The following is an 18,224-nucleotide window of genomic DNA, read 5'->3' on the forward strand; positions in this document are numbered from 1 at the left end:
CTGATCACTCTAGGGCCATGGGTCCCCAATTCTGTCTCCCACTCTGGGCCCACCCATTGGAGTCAGAGCAACCAGCAGAGAAGATACCAGGAGAAAGAGGGGGATGAGCATCCTTCAGTTGATTTTACTGAAGGTATCTCTGCCAGTCAAACAAAAATACTGAGTGTTCTTAGAGACTAAGAGGTTAGCCCTGCACAGTCTCCCACTGCTGCTATGAGAAGCCAGCCTGCCCTTCCTTCCCAGCCAGCGCCTGCTTGCCCCTGCAGGTACGGGCTGCCTCTTCTCAGGAGGAACCAGGAGTGGACTCCCTAGCCTGGCGCCTACACGGCCCTAGCCTGCACCTGGTGCCTACACAGTCAGTCTTCACGCTGTTGATGGGGCTGCGGGGTCTCGTCCCCCACCCCTCCCAGCTCTCAGGCTGGTAACCTGACCCGGCGTGAAGCTCTTCACAAATGAAGAGACCAGTTGCAGCAGAATCTAGAGCCCCAGAGATTGATGTAGACACCCGGGCCCGAGGCTACTCAGGGCCTTGACCGTTTTCCGAGAAAGGCTGTGGCCAGAGACCTTTCAAAATCTTCCGCGGAGGCTGTGGCCCGGAGACCTTTCAAAATCTTCCGTGGGATCAATCGTCGGCCTCTCGCGGATCCCCCGCCCTCGCAGCGGGCGCCCTGTCCAGCTGTGGCCACGGCCTGCCCGGTGATGTTTGGTCCTTTTCCCGGAGCGGGGGGTGCTCCGGGATGCGACCCACCGAGGGTCTGGATCCGAGCGGCAGCCGGGAGTCGCGCTTCAGAACAGCCGGGCACAGGCGCGGTCCCCTTGCCTACCTACCTCCCCTACCCGGCGGCCACCGGACCGCACCCAGCGACAGCTCTTTGGGAGCGCGGGGCCGCGGGAGCCGCAGATTGCGCGTGGACGCAGCGCCTGAGAGCTCCCGGGAGGGCCGAACCGACCGCTGGGTGATCCCCGCCCGGCCCGGCCCCAGCGCCGCCGCCTCCACCTACACCACCGCGGGGCGGGGCCCGGGCCGGGGGCGGGGCGCCGGGCGGGCGCGGCGCTATTTCCAGCCTCGCCGGAGGCTTCGCTCGCACTTCGCTGGGAGCCTTCCCAGCGCAAGCCGGAGACCGCGGTGCGGTGGAAGTGGGGAGGACAGGGCAGCGGCGGCGGGAGGCCGCACACCGACCCGGGCCGGGGGCCGCGGAGAAGCGCGCCGCCGCGCCGCTCACCCTCTCCCGCGCTCCCCGGCCGCGGACCCCAGCCGCTCGCCCCACCACCCGCACTGGGTGCACTTGGACTGGAGGAGGCGCCGGGTCCGAACCCGAGCCGGAGCGGGGGTCTTCGCTGCATCGGGGCGTCTCGGAGCGGAGGATTGGCTGTAGAGGACGGAGCCCGGGCTGGGAGCGTCAGCGGCGCCAGTTGCGCCAGGTAAGTGCGCTGGGCCCCCTCCCCCGCCCCACCTGTGTCCCCTCCCTGCACGGGTCCCTCCTTAGTCCAGAGGGACGCCGGGAGGGGTCCCGGGCGGTCCTGGGACTGCACTGCGCGCAGACCTCCGACCAGCGCCAGACAGGAGTCTGAAGCCGCGGGCGGAGGTGGGGCGCGTGGGGTTAGGTGTGGCCACACTTTAGGGACCCAGTTGCGGGAACTTTAATTAGACTTTCGCTGCTTGATTTCACCCGCCGCCGAGCGTCTGTGAACCGCAGACTCTCGTGCTCTGTGGATCCCTGAGGACCATACGCCCCGCTTCCCTGCCCCGGTGCCGGGCGCGGGGAGGGGCGGGCTGGAGCGCCCGGGGCGCCCAGGGCTGTACCGCGCGCTCCTCGGGACTGGCACTCAGTGGTGGCTTGTGGCGGGCACGGGTAGAGGCTGCGTTGTTCACCTACCAAAAGCGGGAGTGCACACGCCCTTCCCACCCCGCGCCTCTCCAGGGTACCGGCCTGTTTCGTGTTCGAAGCGAATGTGCGCCGGTCAGTGATTGTGCGAAGGTTTTGTGCGTTTGTAAGATCGGGACGCGGGAGTCGTAGCCCCGGGCGCCTTGGGCGGGGCAGCGAAAATCCGCGTTGCCGCGGGACCAAGCCAAGCTCTGGAGGTGGCTACAACTCCAGCTGCTGGCTTCCTGTGCTGCCACCAGCTCTGGCCTCGCCCGAGGCCGGCCGGGCCAGGCAAAGGCGCGCGCAGGTTGGCGCGGTGCTGTCGTCTGGGGCTGAGATGACCCCTCTCTCTTTCCCGGCTCCGGGCTCCTGCCGCCCTAACTTACACTGTACATCTATCTAGTCTCCAGGCCCTGCAACCCCGATACGGAGCTGGCGCAGCCACCCCGCAGCGCCCTCGGCTGTGGGGCGCTCGCTGCTGGGCTGCGTATTCTAACCGAGAAGCAGGGAGCTCATCTCCGGATTCCCTATCCCGCAGCCTCGTCGGGTGTCCCTGGGCTCCGCGTCCCTGGGCCGCCTTCCATCTGGCCCCCGCGTGGTTGGTAGTTAAGGGGAATGTGCCTCCCGGGCCCTCTCTGAGATGGCTTGGCCTGGATTTGGCCGGGGCAGCAGAGCACGTGGGACAGGCAGCTGATCTCAGGGATTTTAGGGGCTCTGGGGGGAACCCTGGAGGGGACGCCAGAGGGGTGAGGAGCAGACTAGCACCCTGCCTACCTTGGAGGTGCTTACAAGCCCTACTACCAAGCCCACCTTTTTTGGGTAACTCCTCAGATTTGAATTCACCTTGATACTTACCTAGCCCTCTTTAATTTTTTCCAATTGCCATGCCTTCTCCTGCCCTGTTCCCATCCCAAGGGCACTCTGGTCCCTGCAGGAAACCCATTTTAAATCAAGACAGGCTGCTACAAAAGGCAGGACAGGGTCTGGGGACCCCTGAGGGGCAGGGGCTGGGAGCATACCCGAGTACCCAGCACACTTGCCTCTGTGAAGTGATTCCCAGGTGGTGTCGAAATAATTCAGATCCAGAAGAGTGCCAAGCCAGGAGCATTTGAACACCAGAAACTTTAAAGTCTGACCCTATCCCCTGGCCCATTTGCCCCGGGACACACGAATGAATAGCACTGCTCATGTATTTGTTTACCTGGAAGCCAACTCTACTGGAGTGAATTATGCTCCCAGGGTATTGATTTTTAAAAAGACCCCAAAGTTAAAAGTCAAGGCTTTCTTAAAGCAAGGTCAAGGATTAATTATTTATATAGCGACATCAATCAGCCAATGTGCAGGTTCATTTATAAATTGCCTGAGTGGGCAAAATGAGCATCCTCTGATTTTCCCTGGCTCCGGCTGGGTGAGGAGCTGGCTTGTCTGACCCAGGCTTGGCAAAGCCTTCTCTGGACCGTGACTGGTGGAGGATGCTCTGCAACTCAGCCTGTGGTTTGAGATGTCTTTTTTGATCTTGTAGCCAGAATATCACTGGGGAAATTTCATGCATAGTTGCTGTGTTTCCATAATGAACATTTACTGATTATTGAGTATCGAGGGAATTTCACTTTTTAAACATTTATTCAAATCTCTGTTTATGTAAGCTAATAAGTCCAGGAACGTTCGGTAACTACTTTTTTGTCGTATGGTTGTTGGGAAAGCGTGCCTGCTGGGCTCATGACAGAATTTGCCTTCAGTTCACTTAAAAGAAGGGAAGTCTAATGCTCCTGATTAGAAACAGTGGGCAGGCTACTTCTCTGCCTTTCACTCCGAGTTTGGCCAGCAGCAGTCTGATAAGCTTTTTGTGGCTTTACCGATCGAAGAGGGGATGGGTGCTTAAAGCTTTTAACACTGCTTGCTTATGCATCTGGTTAGAAGGGAACTGGGGTGTGCGCTGGAGTGCCTGTGGGGCTGCGGCAGTGGTGGTGGTGGGGGGCTCTGCCTGCTGGTGGGGAGGATGTGCTCCTCGTTGAGTTCGCTGGCAGATCTCTGTCACTTGCCTGCTGCCGGGTCTGGAGCTGAGACCCCTGCCTTAGCTGCACCTGCTGCTTCCATGGAGCTGGGAAAATCTTTCATCGTGCCTGGCAGCCACATTGGAGCAATGTGGGAGAGAACCTGAGGGCAGAAGAGTGGACAGAAGAGTATGGCAGCTCCTCAATGAACGACCGAGGTAATTAGACTCAGTAAACACTGAGAAGAAAGTGCCCAGGCTTGCAGCTAATCAGAAGATAATGAGTTATAAAAAAGAGATTTATCTAGTCCTGACCCAAGGAGATCAATATGGCCCTCCCATGGGATGGCAGGGAATTAAAAACGAAAAACAGCGAATGCATGTGCCTGGCATCAGTGTCCTGGAGCCTTAGGGAGTTTTGGGGCAGCGTGCGTGGTGGGGCAATGGGCTCGCCGAGCCTGTCTTTGCACTCACAGTCAGGACTCATCTGAGTCCAGAGTAGCTGTCTTCTCTCCCTTCTGGAAAAAGGCTACCCAAAGGCCAGGGAAACCCAAGGGCTCAGGCAGTCACTGAAACTGGGGACAGAGCCAGATTAGCTCAGGTGGCAGGGGATGCGGAGACACCGTCTCATTTCTTATCTGCTGAAGGATGTGTGACCCCGCGGTCGGTAAATCATGGTGGCAGAAGATGAGACTTACAAATTGGTCATAGAAAAAAAAGTGTGACTTTTACCCTGTACAAAACTACCTGTCATTTGTGATCTGGGCTGTAGGCTGCGCCTGCTGGACTTGTTCTTGTGTGGTTAGAAATCCAGGAGTGCAGTCTCAGCCACCGGCAGAATGGGGAAGCCTGTGTCTGGGTGGCTTGACACCAAGGAGCAACCCTGATTCTATTCTGAAAGGAATTCAGATCTTTGCAGCAAGCTAGGGCATGGGGGCAGGTGGAGTGCCTGGGCAGGCCTCAGCATCCATCCCCGCTTCCCCTCGAAGGCCGTGCGTTCCTGGGAAATCACTGCCATCCATTGCTGGTGACTGAAGGCGAGACCCTCTTTCCCTGCCAAGCTGTGGCCCTGGTGAGCAACATTCTTTTGAACTAAATTAAGGTCATGAAAGTTGAAACCTGGACTCTGTCCCACACTCCAGGTGCCGTCCATGAATGCTTATCGCATGCGTTAGGTGTCAGTCCCTAAGACAGGCTCTGGGGCTGTGAGGGCTCAGCATGGTCACTGCCCTTTTGGGTTTGTGTCTGTTGGGAGAGATTCGTCCATCACTGATCTGTCCTCTGCCAGGCAAAGACATTGGTAATAAACAATAAATCAATGCAGGAGGCTAGGCTGTGATAAACAGGGAGGAAAAGTCCAGCCACAGTCATGTGACCTCGCCTGAGGGGTCAGGAGGACCTCCCTGAGGTGGAGCCCTCCTCCAGCTGTGGAGCTGTGATGTGCAGGAGGAGCTGGAGCTGAGCCAGGAAGGGGGCGGGAGAGTTCCTTCCTGGAGAGGCCAGAGCACAAGCAGGGGTCAGGGGTCTGGCCGAAAAATGTGGAGTGAGGGCGGGAGCAGGAGCATGGCCCGGATCTGTGGGAAGCCCTGTGGCCGGCAGAGCAGAGCGGGGAGACGCAGGTGGAGTCCCGGCCAGGCCCCGTAGGGTTCAGAGGGACTTGGGACTTTATCCTACCAGCTGCTGCAGAGGAGACCAGTAGGGAGGGAGCTGCAGCAATCCTGGAGAAAGACAATGGGTACTCACACGGGTGTGAATCCCGTGGGACTGGATTAGGTGAGGAGGGAGACGGTGAGGGTGGGGAGGGAGAGAGATGGCAGGAGTGGGTGGGCTGTGATTTTTGGAGCACCACTGGGGAGCTGTGCGTTCCTGGAGACACGGCCCCCCAACCACCCCTAGACCGGGGATTCTAACCAGGGTCTCTAACCCCAGGTCGGTGGAAGGATTTCAGGGGGTCCATGAGCTTGAGTTGAAAAAAAATAAACTTCTCATCTTTATTTTATCTGACCTCTCCTGAAATCTAGCATTTCCTTCACTTATGAAGGTATGCAATAAATAAATTATAGTAGTATTCGTTTCACCTGACTGGTAAAGGGGTCTGTGGAAACAGAAGGTTAAGAACCCCTGCCCTAGACAAAGAGTGCCAACCTCCGGTGCATTCTGGTTGGGCTCCATCCTCCCAAGACAGGGGCTGGGGGGCTGCATATGGGCCCCGCCTGCACCCCTCGCCCACCTGGCCACCTCCTTCAAGCCCTGGGGCCCTCCACTTCCTTTTTCCACAGTTTCATCATTAGCCCATTACACGGTAGGCACTCAGTGACAGCCCCAATGCCTGGTGCTCTCCGGTGATGACAAACTGCATGGGGCCCAGACCCCTGGTCACTTTCTGCCTTTTGCTTCTGCCTCCCAGGTGGGCCAGACTCATTCTGGAAGACCTTTCTTGGGGGAGTCGAGCAAGACGCTACCTCCTGATCACTCCTTCGTGGCTCCCATGCCGGCCACTGACTGTGACTCTGATGCCTTCCTTCCCCTGGGTTGATTGCCCACAGGCCTGCTGGCCAGACAGGGCCTGGCCTGTGTTTCCCGCCCCCCCCCCACCTTAGCCTCCTGCGCCCCCAGCAGCCCTGCACCTGCCACCCCCCTGGATCTGGTCTGACAGCTGGCAAGTGCCTGCTCAGGGAGCTCTCCTAGCTTGTGCCCTTGTCCCCCTCGCTGTGGGAGCCAGTCTGTCCCTGCACCTTCTGAGAGGAGCTCTGCCCAAGGCTCAAAAATCCCAAGCTCTCTCTGGGGCTGGGGAGTTTCACTGTGCCTGCTGCTCAGCTTAGGCCACTGTTTCCCGCGGACATCGCTGGGTCCACCAGGCTCTGTCTCCCGGAGCTGGGCGGGGGTGGGGTGGCAAACCTGTGACTCACCCCACTTCTCTTTGTGCCCGTGCTGCTCTCTGTGGGCCCCCGGCCAACTGGCCGCTGAGCAGTAGGCAACAGCCCAGGTCGCTGTCACCTTGTCCTCACTCTGCCTGGGCCTGAGCCAGCTCCTCTCTGGCTGTGGCCAGACTCGGGGCTGGGAGGGACGAGAGCCAAGGAGAGAATTCTCGGAGGCAGCGATGTACGCTCACCCCTCAGGCCTCTCTGGGGCTGATTCCTTTAGTCCCTTGGCCTCTTTGTCTGGTGGGGGCGTCTCACCAGACTGGCCCTTCCTTTCCAGCTGCTGCCCTCGTCACCGTGGCCCACAAGTCCTGCTGGGCACGGCCAGATGCTCATCAGTGGGGAGACAGGACAGGAGCGCCCTTCTGTCAGCAGCCCCTCGCCAGGCACGGTCTGACTCACACTTGGCAGATAAATCATCCCCACCTTCGAGGCTGCCTCCTGTCGGGGGCTGACTCATCTGGGACCCTCATCCAGTCCTGAAGGGCTGGGCATCGCTTCTTCTGCCGCAGGAGGCCGTGCTCGAAGGGAGCATCCGGCACCCAGCCAGTACCGATGGGTCTTGCCACGTGCAGGACCCCGACCCAGGTCCCGGGAGTGGGTACCGACACAAACAGGCCACACTGCAGGGGCAAGTGCTGCTCCCTTCTGTGTTGGCCAGAAGGAGCTCAGCCTGGAAAGGGAATCAGTGATTGTTTGCAGGCTAAACTATGCAGTCTGTCTACACTGGGTGAGCCTGTGCCCATGATGGGCAATCTGTCCACACTGGTTGAGCCCAGTGTGTGATGCAGGCAGACCGTCCACATTTGCTGAGCCCAGTGTGTGATGCAGACAGACTGTCCACACTGATTGAGCCCAGCATGTGATGCAGGCAGTCGGTCCACACTTACTGAGCCTAGGATGTGAGCACTAGAACCTTCCTCTATTTAGTCTGTGCCTGCCCCACTCTCTGGCATTGGAGACTTTCCCTGGGACTGACTTCAGCTCAGGTCCTGGCTAAGTCTCACACATTGGCTGGCGCATCAGGCTCTGTCTCTAAGAGCTGGGGTGGTTGAGCCCAGTGTAAAATGCAAGGTAGGCTACCTACACTGGGTGATCCAGGGCATTCATTATACAAGTATTCTGTCTACACTGGATGAACCCAGTTCGTGATTCAAGCACTTTCTCTACACTGATTGAGCCAGCTGATGATGCAACCAGCCTCTGGCTTGCTCTACTCCTGAACTCCAACTTGAGTCCTACTTCTGAGAAGTTTTCCCTGACAGCTCGCTCAGGTTTCCCCATGTCTTATTTAGATCCTTTTGGCAGAGGCTGGTGCGGGTCTGGGCATGGTGCATAGGGACCTCTGGTGAGTCATGACCTAACCTGGGTCCCCATGCCCCCCATTGTCATATTTGGGGAGGTGAAGTCTACTGCCCAGTCTAGAGGCTGCCTGCTGTCATCTGCTCACCACCAGCCTCCAAGCCTGCAGAGCAGCTGCTCATGTGCCTTTTTCTCATGAAAATCATTTAGCATGGATTACTGCCTTGGTATGTGTGGTAAATTGCATTTCTCCCAGTTGGATCCATCTTACTGTTTCCCACTCAGATTTGGTGTCTCCATCTCCACTCTGGTCTCAGGAGGGTTTCAAAACCATTCATCCCTGCAAAACAATCTCTGCCTGTTCAACCCTTCTCAGTTCTCTCTCCCTTGAGTTAAAGTGTCAATGGGCAGCCTTGCCAACCAGCTGCACCCTCACCGCACCCCCTGCAGCTGCCTCTGGGATGTGATTGAAGCCAACCCCGGAGTCAGACTGCGTGGGTCCAAATCCCAGCTTCACTGTGTGGTTGCTGTGTGGGCAGGAGACTCAGTTTCCCCATTTACACATTGGGAAAAACAGTGGAACCCACCTTTTAGAGCCCTTGTGCCCACAATAAATGGCAGCCCCGTTATTATCATTGCTGCCCCCTCAGCCAAGGCGCAGTTCCTCTCCAGCTCAGGGTGAGGGATCCTGTCAGTCAAGGCCGAAGTGCGTAACGAAGGCTTAGGGGGCATATGGCCCCCCAGCCAGTGTCCCCTTGAGTCCTGCTTTCCCTAAATCATTTCCCATTGATCCCTCTTCCTGTCTTGCATTTGCTATGGTACATTTAAAACTTTTTCATTCTGAGTACAATGAGCATACAGTAAAGTGCATGGATCATCTGCACATAATGCCCAGAATATTCACCAACCAAACGTGCCCATGAACCGAGTACCAGGATTGGAATTGGAACATTCCAGAAGCCCCCCTGGCACTGCCTATCCATCTGAGTAATTCCGGGCCTTGGCACATAGGATTTTCAGACGTCTTTCTTTTCCTTCACAAATTTCACGAGTTCGAGGCTGCCTGTCTGTCGTGCTCGCTGCTGTATCCCAGCATCTTGCACAGGTCCTGGCACAGCGGAGGCACCTGTAAATACCCACTGGGACCTCAAGGACGAAGGCCTGTCCATCGGCTGCTTTCTCCTCTCCCACCCTGGCTGACTGCACTGGGATTTGTTTGTGACCAGGCTGCAGTGGGGAGAGCTCTGGAAGTCAGGTTCCAGTCCCTGGAAGGTGTCCTGTGCTGGTACCCTGTTCCAGCACCAGCTGCCTGGGGGCCCCCACTAGCCATGCTCAGCTCCTGTTTCCTCACCCCAGTGCTCCAGGCACTGGCCATGTAGGTGGGGTGTGGCCCCCTCTATGATGGGTTTATCTATTTGTTGGGTCCTTCCAGAAAAGCCTGGAAGCACCTCCTGAGTGCAGCACCCTCTCCTGGCTCCATGCAGCCTCCCCAGCTTTTTCACCTCCACCTTTTCATAGATGATATGCCCTCTGGTCAAGTGAAGGCAAAAGGGCCGTGTCTATTACCACCTCATCCAATCCTGCCCCATCACCATTTTCATGGGAACTTACTAAAACCTGCTTTCTTTCCGTGTAGCTAGTCCCCTTTCTCCTTAAATCTTCACAGTTGCTTGGAATGCAGCACAGCCTGGGAGATGGGAGCCCTGGGTTTGACCCTGTGAGTTCAAATTGAGGTTCTGCTTTTTGTATGGGTTCAAGACCCAGTCATTGCCCCCTGAGGAAAGGGGCAGATTCACCCCTGGCTCTGATGCAGCAGTGGGGAAGAGGGCGGTGTCTGGGATTGGAGAGGGAGAGCAAGGGATTCTGGCTAAGTGGAGGAGGCTCCATGGAGGAAGGGAGCCTAAGGTGGCCCTCAGAAGATGGGAGGGGGTCAACAAATTCCTGGACCATACAGAATGAGCCCTGCCCCTGACCGACGGCCAGAGTGTGAAGTCCAGAGAGAAGGAAGTGCACTGAGCATCCGGGGACCTCCATCTGGTTGAGCCAGCACACAAGGGCATGGAGCAATGATTAGGGTTTGTGGAGAGTTCCAGGAGGCTTCCTGAAGGAGGCGGCCTTGGGGCTGCATGCCAAAGGCCAGGGACGAGAACTTCATCTTGGTGCGAGTGGAAAGCCTCCCCAAGCTTAGGGACCGTGGGGGCAGGGACAGTGTGAGCAAAACGCCAGTCACTGTAAAATAGGGCAGCAAATGAATCCATGACACACACATTGTTTATGCGGTGTGGAGGCGGGCACGCAAAGATGGAAGAGCTAAAAGCAGTATGGGGAAAACAACACCTTTTTTTGTGGAAAGACAGATTAGAAAGGTTTATGCTCTTCCGTGATAACTAATATGAAAGGTTTATCAAAGTTGTTTTTTAAAAAAAAAAAAAAAGCCTTGATGCTTTCTCCAAAATTGATTTGAAGACTTGGCAGATTTGAGGAATCATTCAGTAACATTTTATGGGTCGATGCTAATATGATGAAGCAGATCTGTGCCTCGTGCCAATTTACTGCCAAACCAACATTAAGCAGGTTCCTTTCAAGCTAGGTTTATGGGCGGGCAGCTCATAAAGATGCATGCTTGACAAGGGTTCTTCTCTTAGGACATGGGCTAGGAAGTGTTTATCAAAACGCACCTCCATCGCCTTTGCTGTGTAATCGTAAACCATCCTGGGAACCTCAGGCCTGCAGTCCACACGGTATTTCACGTCTCAACAGGCAGGGTCTCAGGCCTGGCATGCGGAGAGACTTTGTCCCTGGAAGGTGGGACCCAAGTGGGAGAAGGAGCCTGGAGGGGTGAGGGGTATGGCCAGGGACCCCGTATCTCCTGGAAAAGCTGGTAACACTCTCCTCTAGGAACCTACAGGGTATCCGTCTCCAACGATTCTTTAAAGGGAATAAAAAACTGGCCTAAGTGAGGCCCTGGGCCCCAAGAAGATACATTTCCTGCTTGATTTTTGATTCACGGCTGACGTGTGATGGATCGTCGCCCGGCGTCTCCTCATCCAAACACGCTGTCAGAAGCCTCGTCAGTTAAATCATCACCAGAGCTTTGTTTTGCTCGTTGCAAAGTGTTTAACAATAAAAATTATCAAAACTCTTGTCTTTCATCATTGAAAAACGCCGCTAAGATTTTCTGCAAAGGAAAAGAGGCCGTGGCGGTCTCCTTCTATTGTCTACACCCCTCTAATCCCTCTGCTTTCCTGATCCCGGTTTTAATTACCCGGGTTTAAATGAAGAAGGTTGCGAGCGTGGGTAGGGGCGGGGGTGGGAGGAAGAGGGAGAGTGTACAGACCGCTGCCAGCTCAGAGCCTCGCGGGCTTTCGCGAGGGGAAATTTGATCTTGGGCAAATGTCAAGGCGTTTTTGAAATCTGTGTTATGAGATCAGCTCCTTGCCAGCATAGGGCTTCATCTGGATTTCATAAATATTGAATGGGGCTCCCTTACCGCCATCTCAGCCAGCTGGAGAACACAACAGCCGCCTCCCACCCTCCTGTCCCTGCCCACTACCACCCCGCCCCCCTTTCGCAATGGCACTCGATTGCAGACTTGTCAGGAGGAGCCAATTGGTGATATTTCAATCACAGTGTTCCCCTAACCGATTCCATTCAAATTCCGTGGGAAAGGGAGTTAAGGCTTCACCCTGCCGCTGGGAGGATGATATGCTAAATGTAGCTTCCTGGGGCCCTGGCAGCCCTCCAGGACTTTGTAATTTATAGTTCTCCTTCCCGCTTCTCCCAGTGACCTTGGCACCTCAACACTGCTGGATTTCTTAGGCTCACACACTGCCCTCCGTCCCTTGGTGAGGTTGGAAGAACGCTCCCCCAGCGAGCGCTCGCGGGACCCATCTGGCTGGAGCTGGAGAGAAAGGATGTGCACGGGGGGGGGGGCCCCCAGAGAGCACGTGGCAGGTAATTGGAAGATTGCTTGTTGCTGCTGACCTTCCTCTAGAATTTATGTGTGCCATGAAACAGCCAAATATTATGCTGGAAGGTGGCTGCCAGGTGACGGGAGCCTCTCCAGCCCCAGCACCCAGCAGGGAATCCTGCAAGGGGAGGGGAGGGACAGTGTGCAATTACATTCATCAGCTGTTTGGGGCTGAGGAATAAACAAAATGGCCCAAACGGCTGCGGTTCCAGGTTCTACAGAAGAGTGGCGTGTAGGAAAGATGATTGCACAATTAAAACCCGTGTACGGGTAAATTACAGGGTGACAGCTATCTAATGCAAACACCGCAGACATGTAATTAAGAGGCGTTTCGGGCTCTCATGGAGCAATTCACCGAGGAAAGTGCTAGGAGCTGTGTGTGGCGGCAGGCATGCGCTGGGACAGCGCCGTGATGGGAAGGGAACGTATAGGACAGGATGGGAGCCTGAGCTCATTTGAGTGGCCCCGAGAAAGGAGCCAGGCTCAGCCTGCCTGCCCAGCATCCATCCATTCTTGTTTCAAGTTTCTAGCCCCTTTCTGGAGTCTCCTCTCAGCCCTGGTCAAGTCTTCTCCCCACCTGGAGCCGATGACTATCTTTTTTAAAAAAAATTTATATTCTAGTAACATATATACAGCCTAAAGTGTCCCCTTTTAACCACATTCAACCATATAGTCCAGCACTGTCAACTACATTCACAGTATTGTGCCACCATCACCAACACCCTGGATGACTTTTTAATGTTAATTTCTCCTGCTTTGTCAGCTTTTTAAGGAATATGTTACATTATGTGGAAATTGGATGCTAACAAGATTTGTATGAATAAATTAGACTCTTAACTTTTTATGTTATTACAAAATTGAAACGGACTCTAATGACAGTCAGAATTAATGTTCTGTTTCAAATCAATGACGGGGATGTGACTGAGTTTTCCGCACTCTCCTCCTGTTTCCAGCCCTTCCTCTGCGGGCTTGCCCAAGAGAGAGCACCCCCGTGGGGAGAGGGTGTCTCTCAGGGCCCTCTGTCCTTCAGCAGGGCAGCCTTCGTGCACTGGGGCCTGGCCCCCTCCCCTGGGATGCTCCCCCATGACTCCTGGGGAGTGGGCATACCTGGGGGAGCTCAGTCCCCACTCTCGTGGACCCCATCCCGGCTGCTGGGAATATCTGCTCTTGACCTCCTGGCTGTGCCCCCCACCCCGAAAACTGCCCTTGGTCTCAGGGCACCTCCTTGCCCAAGGCTGCGTCCATCCTTCCTCCGATGACCCGCTGACGTGGGGTGCAAGGCCTGGTGGTCCCCTTGCCTCAGTTTGGGTAACCCTGAAGGACCGACCCAGCGTCCAAGCACCCTGCGGGACCGGCTTCTCCCTCCGTCCACCCCTGCTTTCCACGCTTCCCTATGGGTTAGGGAAATCTTAGCACAGACTTTCATTCCTGTGCTCCACTTTGGTGTTTCAGGATCGCGCAGCCTGAGGCCCGGGTGGTGAAGGGTTTCTGTCTTCCTGGCACTTGTCTCTACGCGAGTCCTCTCTTGCTGGGATGGAGTCGCCCGGGCCCAGGGCTGTTCTTGCTGCTCCGAGTTCCCTTCTGGAGCCCAGGGCCGGGGTGCAGTGTTAACTGGGTGCTCGGCCTCGGCCGGGTCCCCCTGGGCTGGGCGAGCAGCAGCAGGGACACTCCCCTGCGGTGGGTCAGCTCCCTGACTCTGGGTGGGGTAGACTTAGAGGGATTTTCTGGAAAGCCCCAAAGGGGCAGGGCAGAGAAGGGGGTAGGTCAGCGCTGGTTACCCTAGCTGAGGGTGGGGGGTGGGCAAGAAGAGGAGACCCAGCAGCTCTTGTTCACAGCTTGGGGAGAAAGAGGATCATCAACCTGGGAGACCGGGACAGGGCAGGGTGGAAGAGGCCTGCTGGGGACGTGGGCTCCTCAGGGCCAGGCCAGGTGCAGGCTGGGAGACCTGGGAGCTGAGCCCCCTGTAGGGGCACTGGGACACAGCTCCAGCCATCACTGTAGTGAGGGGTGGGGGCCCAGGGTGGCCAGGTGCTCCCAATCTTCAAGAACATGAGGTTTTTTGTTTTTTTTTTTAATTATTTTTTTTTGGGAGGTACTGGAGATTGAACCCAGGACCTCGTACATGGGAAGCAGGCACTCAGCCACTGAGCTATATCTGTTCCCCGGTGAGAATTGATTTTTTCACTTGTTTTTGGTTTCTTTTTAGGAGGTACCAGGGATCGAACCTGGGACCTCGTACTTAGGAAGCAGGAGCTAAACCCCTTGAGCTACATCTGCTTCCCAACAGGTAGATTTTTATATAACATTTTCTCCCTTCTAAATTCTGGAGACTAATTCCAAATTTAAAACAAAAGACCTACATGGGCCCAAGAAAATTTGTCTCTGGACTGCATTTGAGTTCTGGGCCTGGGGAATTCGAAGCCCAGAGCCTTCGTTGACTACGTGGGTGATTTTCTCCCAGGGGGTGAGGGCCTGGTGCTGAGGTTCAGGACAGAGCCCTGGAAAGGGACAGCAATGGCCAAGACCCCGGGCCACGGCTGCGCAGCTGTTGGGGGCTCAGCACTGCCGGGCTGCAGTCTCTGTTCCGGGACCTCGTGATCTGCCGGGAAAGGGGACAGAGTCCTCGTCTTTGGGCTGCTGGCTGGACCCAGCCGGGGCAAGTGGGTAGCAGAGAGGACTGACCCTTCCCCCTCCCCGACATGTGAGGGACCTCACCTCCGCCTTCTCGAGCCTTAGAAAGTCCCTGCAGAAATGCCTTAAAAAGAGCAGCAAGAAGCTGATAAAAAGTCTCCCTACCCAGTGCAGCCTTCCGGATCTGCAACATCATTGCAGGCAGGAGGTGTTTTATGTTTGTATCATTTTGTGTCCATAAACTCATAAATTATGTTCAGTTTATAAAAATGCAATTATCTTTATGCATACCGCATATAACCTGTTTAATCACTTTATGTATCATGAATGCCTTTTTGTGGGAATGGATCTGTTTCCATCCTGCTTTTGACACCTGCACAGTGTTCTTTCGTATGAATTTATTATAATTTATATAACCAGTTCCCTGTTCGACATTTCGGTGGTTTTCATTTTTGTTTTCAATTTTAAAGAATGTTGACGTGAGCATTCTTTGTGTAATTTCAGGATAAATTCCTAGAAGTGGTATTATTGGCTCGAAGCTCTATGCGGGATTTTCAGGTTTTTCCTTCATCCCAACAAATCACCTTCCAGAAGACCCTACCTACTTTTATATCAGTGGTCCCTGAGTGTGCCTCTTTTATTTCTCATATTCACACTAGCACTGGGTATCCTTGTTTTTTTCATCCTTGTCAATCTACTACATGAAGGAGGGGCATGCTTTTTGCTTTTTAAAATAACTTAAAAAAAAACAAAGTTATACATGTATATAGCTTAAAAGGGCATAATAATAAAAGATATAATAAACCCAACAGTCCCTTGCTCCCCCTTCCCACCTCCCCCAGTCCTGCTGCTCAGGGAGGCCCATCCTGACCACACCTAGTTCTTCTGCCCATCCCTCCTCCCCCACCCCACACTTGCAATCCCCTTTCCCCCTACCCTGGTTTTCCAAAGCACCCCCCCCCACAGTCTATGTTCTTTCATTATTATTCTTGAGCGATAGCATATTTTATTCTTTTAGGTATGCTTTAGAAATATTGGGTCAAGTTTCAATAATTTTCAGAGAGATTTGTATTGGAATTGTGTTTCATGTACAGATAAATTAAGGAAAATTTAGAGGTTAAATCAACTTCTTGGCTGCATTTATTATATTTTACCATACTGAGCCTTCGAAGCCACTTATTCAACAAATCCTTGAGAACCAACGGTGTGCCAAGCACTGTTGTAGGCATCAGTGCCATGAATAAGGTCAAAGGATACATCAGAAAACAAAGCAGAGAAGGAGCCCAGCCCCTCTGGAGCCAGATGACCAACACTAAATGGAATGAATGAGTCAGTTCATTCAGTGTGGGGTGGGGAAGGGGGGATGGGTCAGAGAACTAAGAGCATGTTCAGGGTGGGCCTCCTGGAGAAGGTGAGAACTGAGGAATGTGAGGAAGACAGCTGTGCAGATGGTCTAGTCCAGGGGTTCTCAGCCTGGGTGATTGTACCCCCAGGGGAATTTGGCAATGTTTGGACACATTTTTGATTGTTATAACTGTGGGACCTCCAGCCAATAGAGGCCAGGGATGCTGCTAGACATACTACAATGCTCAGGACGGCCTTGACAACGAAGAAGCATCTGGGCTACCATCTCAACAGTTCAGAGGTTGAGAAACCCTAATCTAGGTGAGGGCTGTTCCAGACATCCACCTAGAGAAAGGTGCTAAGGCATGTTCGAGGAATAGGAGGAGAACTGCCAGAGATGATGTCACAGAGATCTCATCAAGGAGGGGGGCAGACAGATGGCTTAGATCTTGCAGGGCAGGGTAATGGATTTGACTTTACCATGGATGAGATAGGGAGCCACTGCAGGGTTTTGAACAGACGGAGTGCTGTGATTGAAATTATGTTTTGAAAAGATCACTCTTTATTGGTGCCATGAGGAGGGACAAAAGAGAGCTGGCAGTGAGAGATGATGTCTGAGCCAAAAGGATAGCAGTGGAGGTGGAGTGAATGGGTCAGATTCCAGGTATATTTTAAAGACAGAGCCGACAGGGCTTCCTGATGCATTAGTTGAGCTGTGAGTAAAAGAAAGCTCTTGGTTTGAGCAACTAGATGGATGGAGTTGCTTGCAGCTGAGATGGGAAAGACAGGGTGGAGCAGATGTTGGAGAGGGCATCGAGACTAAAAGTTCAATTAAGGATGCATTGTATTTGAGTTGTGTAATACACATCCAGCTGCAGATATTGAATATTCAGTTGGATGTATGAATCTGGAGTTATGGAGAGAGGTCAGAGCTGGAAATGTGAGTTTGGGAGTCATCCACATAGAAACGGTTTTTTCAAGCAGTAAGTCTGATTGATGTTGGAAGAGGACCAATATCTGAGCCCTAGAATATTCTAACGTTAAGAAGTCAGGGAGATGAAGAGGGACCAGTGAAACAGGCCAAGAAGTGACTGGTGATGTAGGAAGAACCCAGGAGAGTATTGTGTCCTGGAAGCCAGGTAAGGAAAGTGTATCATGAAGAAGTGTGCGGTCTTCTTTGTCAAATGCTGGTGGCAGGTCAGGGAGGACAAGGACTGAGGATTGACCAGTGGACTCGGCAATGTACTCCAGGCAAGAGTGGTTTGGTGGAGTGGTGAGAAAAAGATCTAATGTAAATGAATTTATGAGAGAATGGGAAGAGATAAATTGGAGATTGTGAATATGGATTACTCAAGGAACTTTGCTGTAAAGGAGAGCAAAGAAATGGAGAGGTAGCTGCTGAGAGAGGGTTTGAGACTTTTTTGTTTTTTGTTTTCAGCAAGAGAGAAATAACAGTATGTTTATTGATGAGAGTCATCCAATTTGATGTGTAAAATTGAGGTAAGAGAAAGGAGAATTGCTGGAGCAAGTTCTTGAGAAGGTGTGAGATCATTGGATCTGGTGGAAGTAGAGAGGTTGGTAGGAGCACAGATGGATGATCTATGATTAAAGCTGGAAGGCGAAACAGTGGGTACAGAAAGCTAATTGGAAGCTGGAAGTTCTTCTCTCTCTCAGTGGCTTTATTAAGATATAATCACATCCCATGCCATTCAGCCATTTAAAGTGTACAATTCCATGGTTCTTAATATGTCCCCAGACTTTTGCAACCATCACCACAATCAATTCCAGAACATTTTCATCACCCCCAAAAGAAACCCACACCAGTTAGCACTTATTCCCCATTCCACCTTCCCAGTCCTAGGCAACCACTAATCTACTTCTGTCTTCATAAATGTTCCTGTTCCAGACACTTCATATAAAGGGAATCATACAATATGTGGTCTTTTATGTCTTGTTTCTTTCACTTAGCATATTGTCTTCAAGGTTCATTCATGTGGTAGCATGAATCAGTACTTCATTCCTTTTTATGCCTGAATAATACTTATTGTACGACTATACCACATTTTACTTACTATTCATCAATTAATGGACATTTAAGTTGTTTCTCCTATTGACTATTGTGAGTAGTGCTACTATAAGCATTTGTGTACAAGTTGATTGTGCACATGTATTTTCATTTCTCTTGGGTATATACCTAG

At 53.5% G+C, this 18,224-nt stretch overlaps 1 protein-coding gene across 1 annotated transcript in view; it reads left to right on the top strand.

The window, feature by feature from the left end:
- Positions 1-1,086: 1,086 nt before the first annotated feature.
- The window catches only part of CHST8 (carbohydrate sulfotransferase 8), a 119,118-nt gene continuing 101,980 nt past the window's right edge, over positions 1,087-18,224 (top strand). Inside the window, exon 1 of the mRNA XM_058280123.2 lies at positions 1,087-1,422. The gene's annotated coding sequence lies outside the window, so the exon portion shown is untranslated. The remainder of the gene's footprint in view (positions 1,423-18,224) is intronic.

Source organism: Dasypus novemcinctus, chromosome 18 (assembly GCF_030445035.2).
Source record: "Dasypus novemcinctus isolate mDasNov1 chromosome 18, mDasNov1.1.hap2, whole genome shotgun sequence".
NCBI classification, from domain to species: domain Eukaryota; kingdom Metazoa; phylum Chordata; class Mammalia; order Cingulata; family Dasypodidae; genus Dasypus; species Dasypus novemcinctus.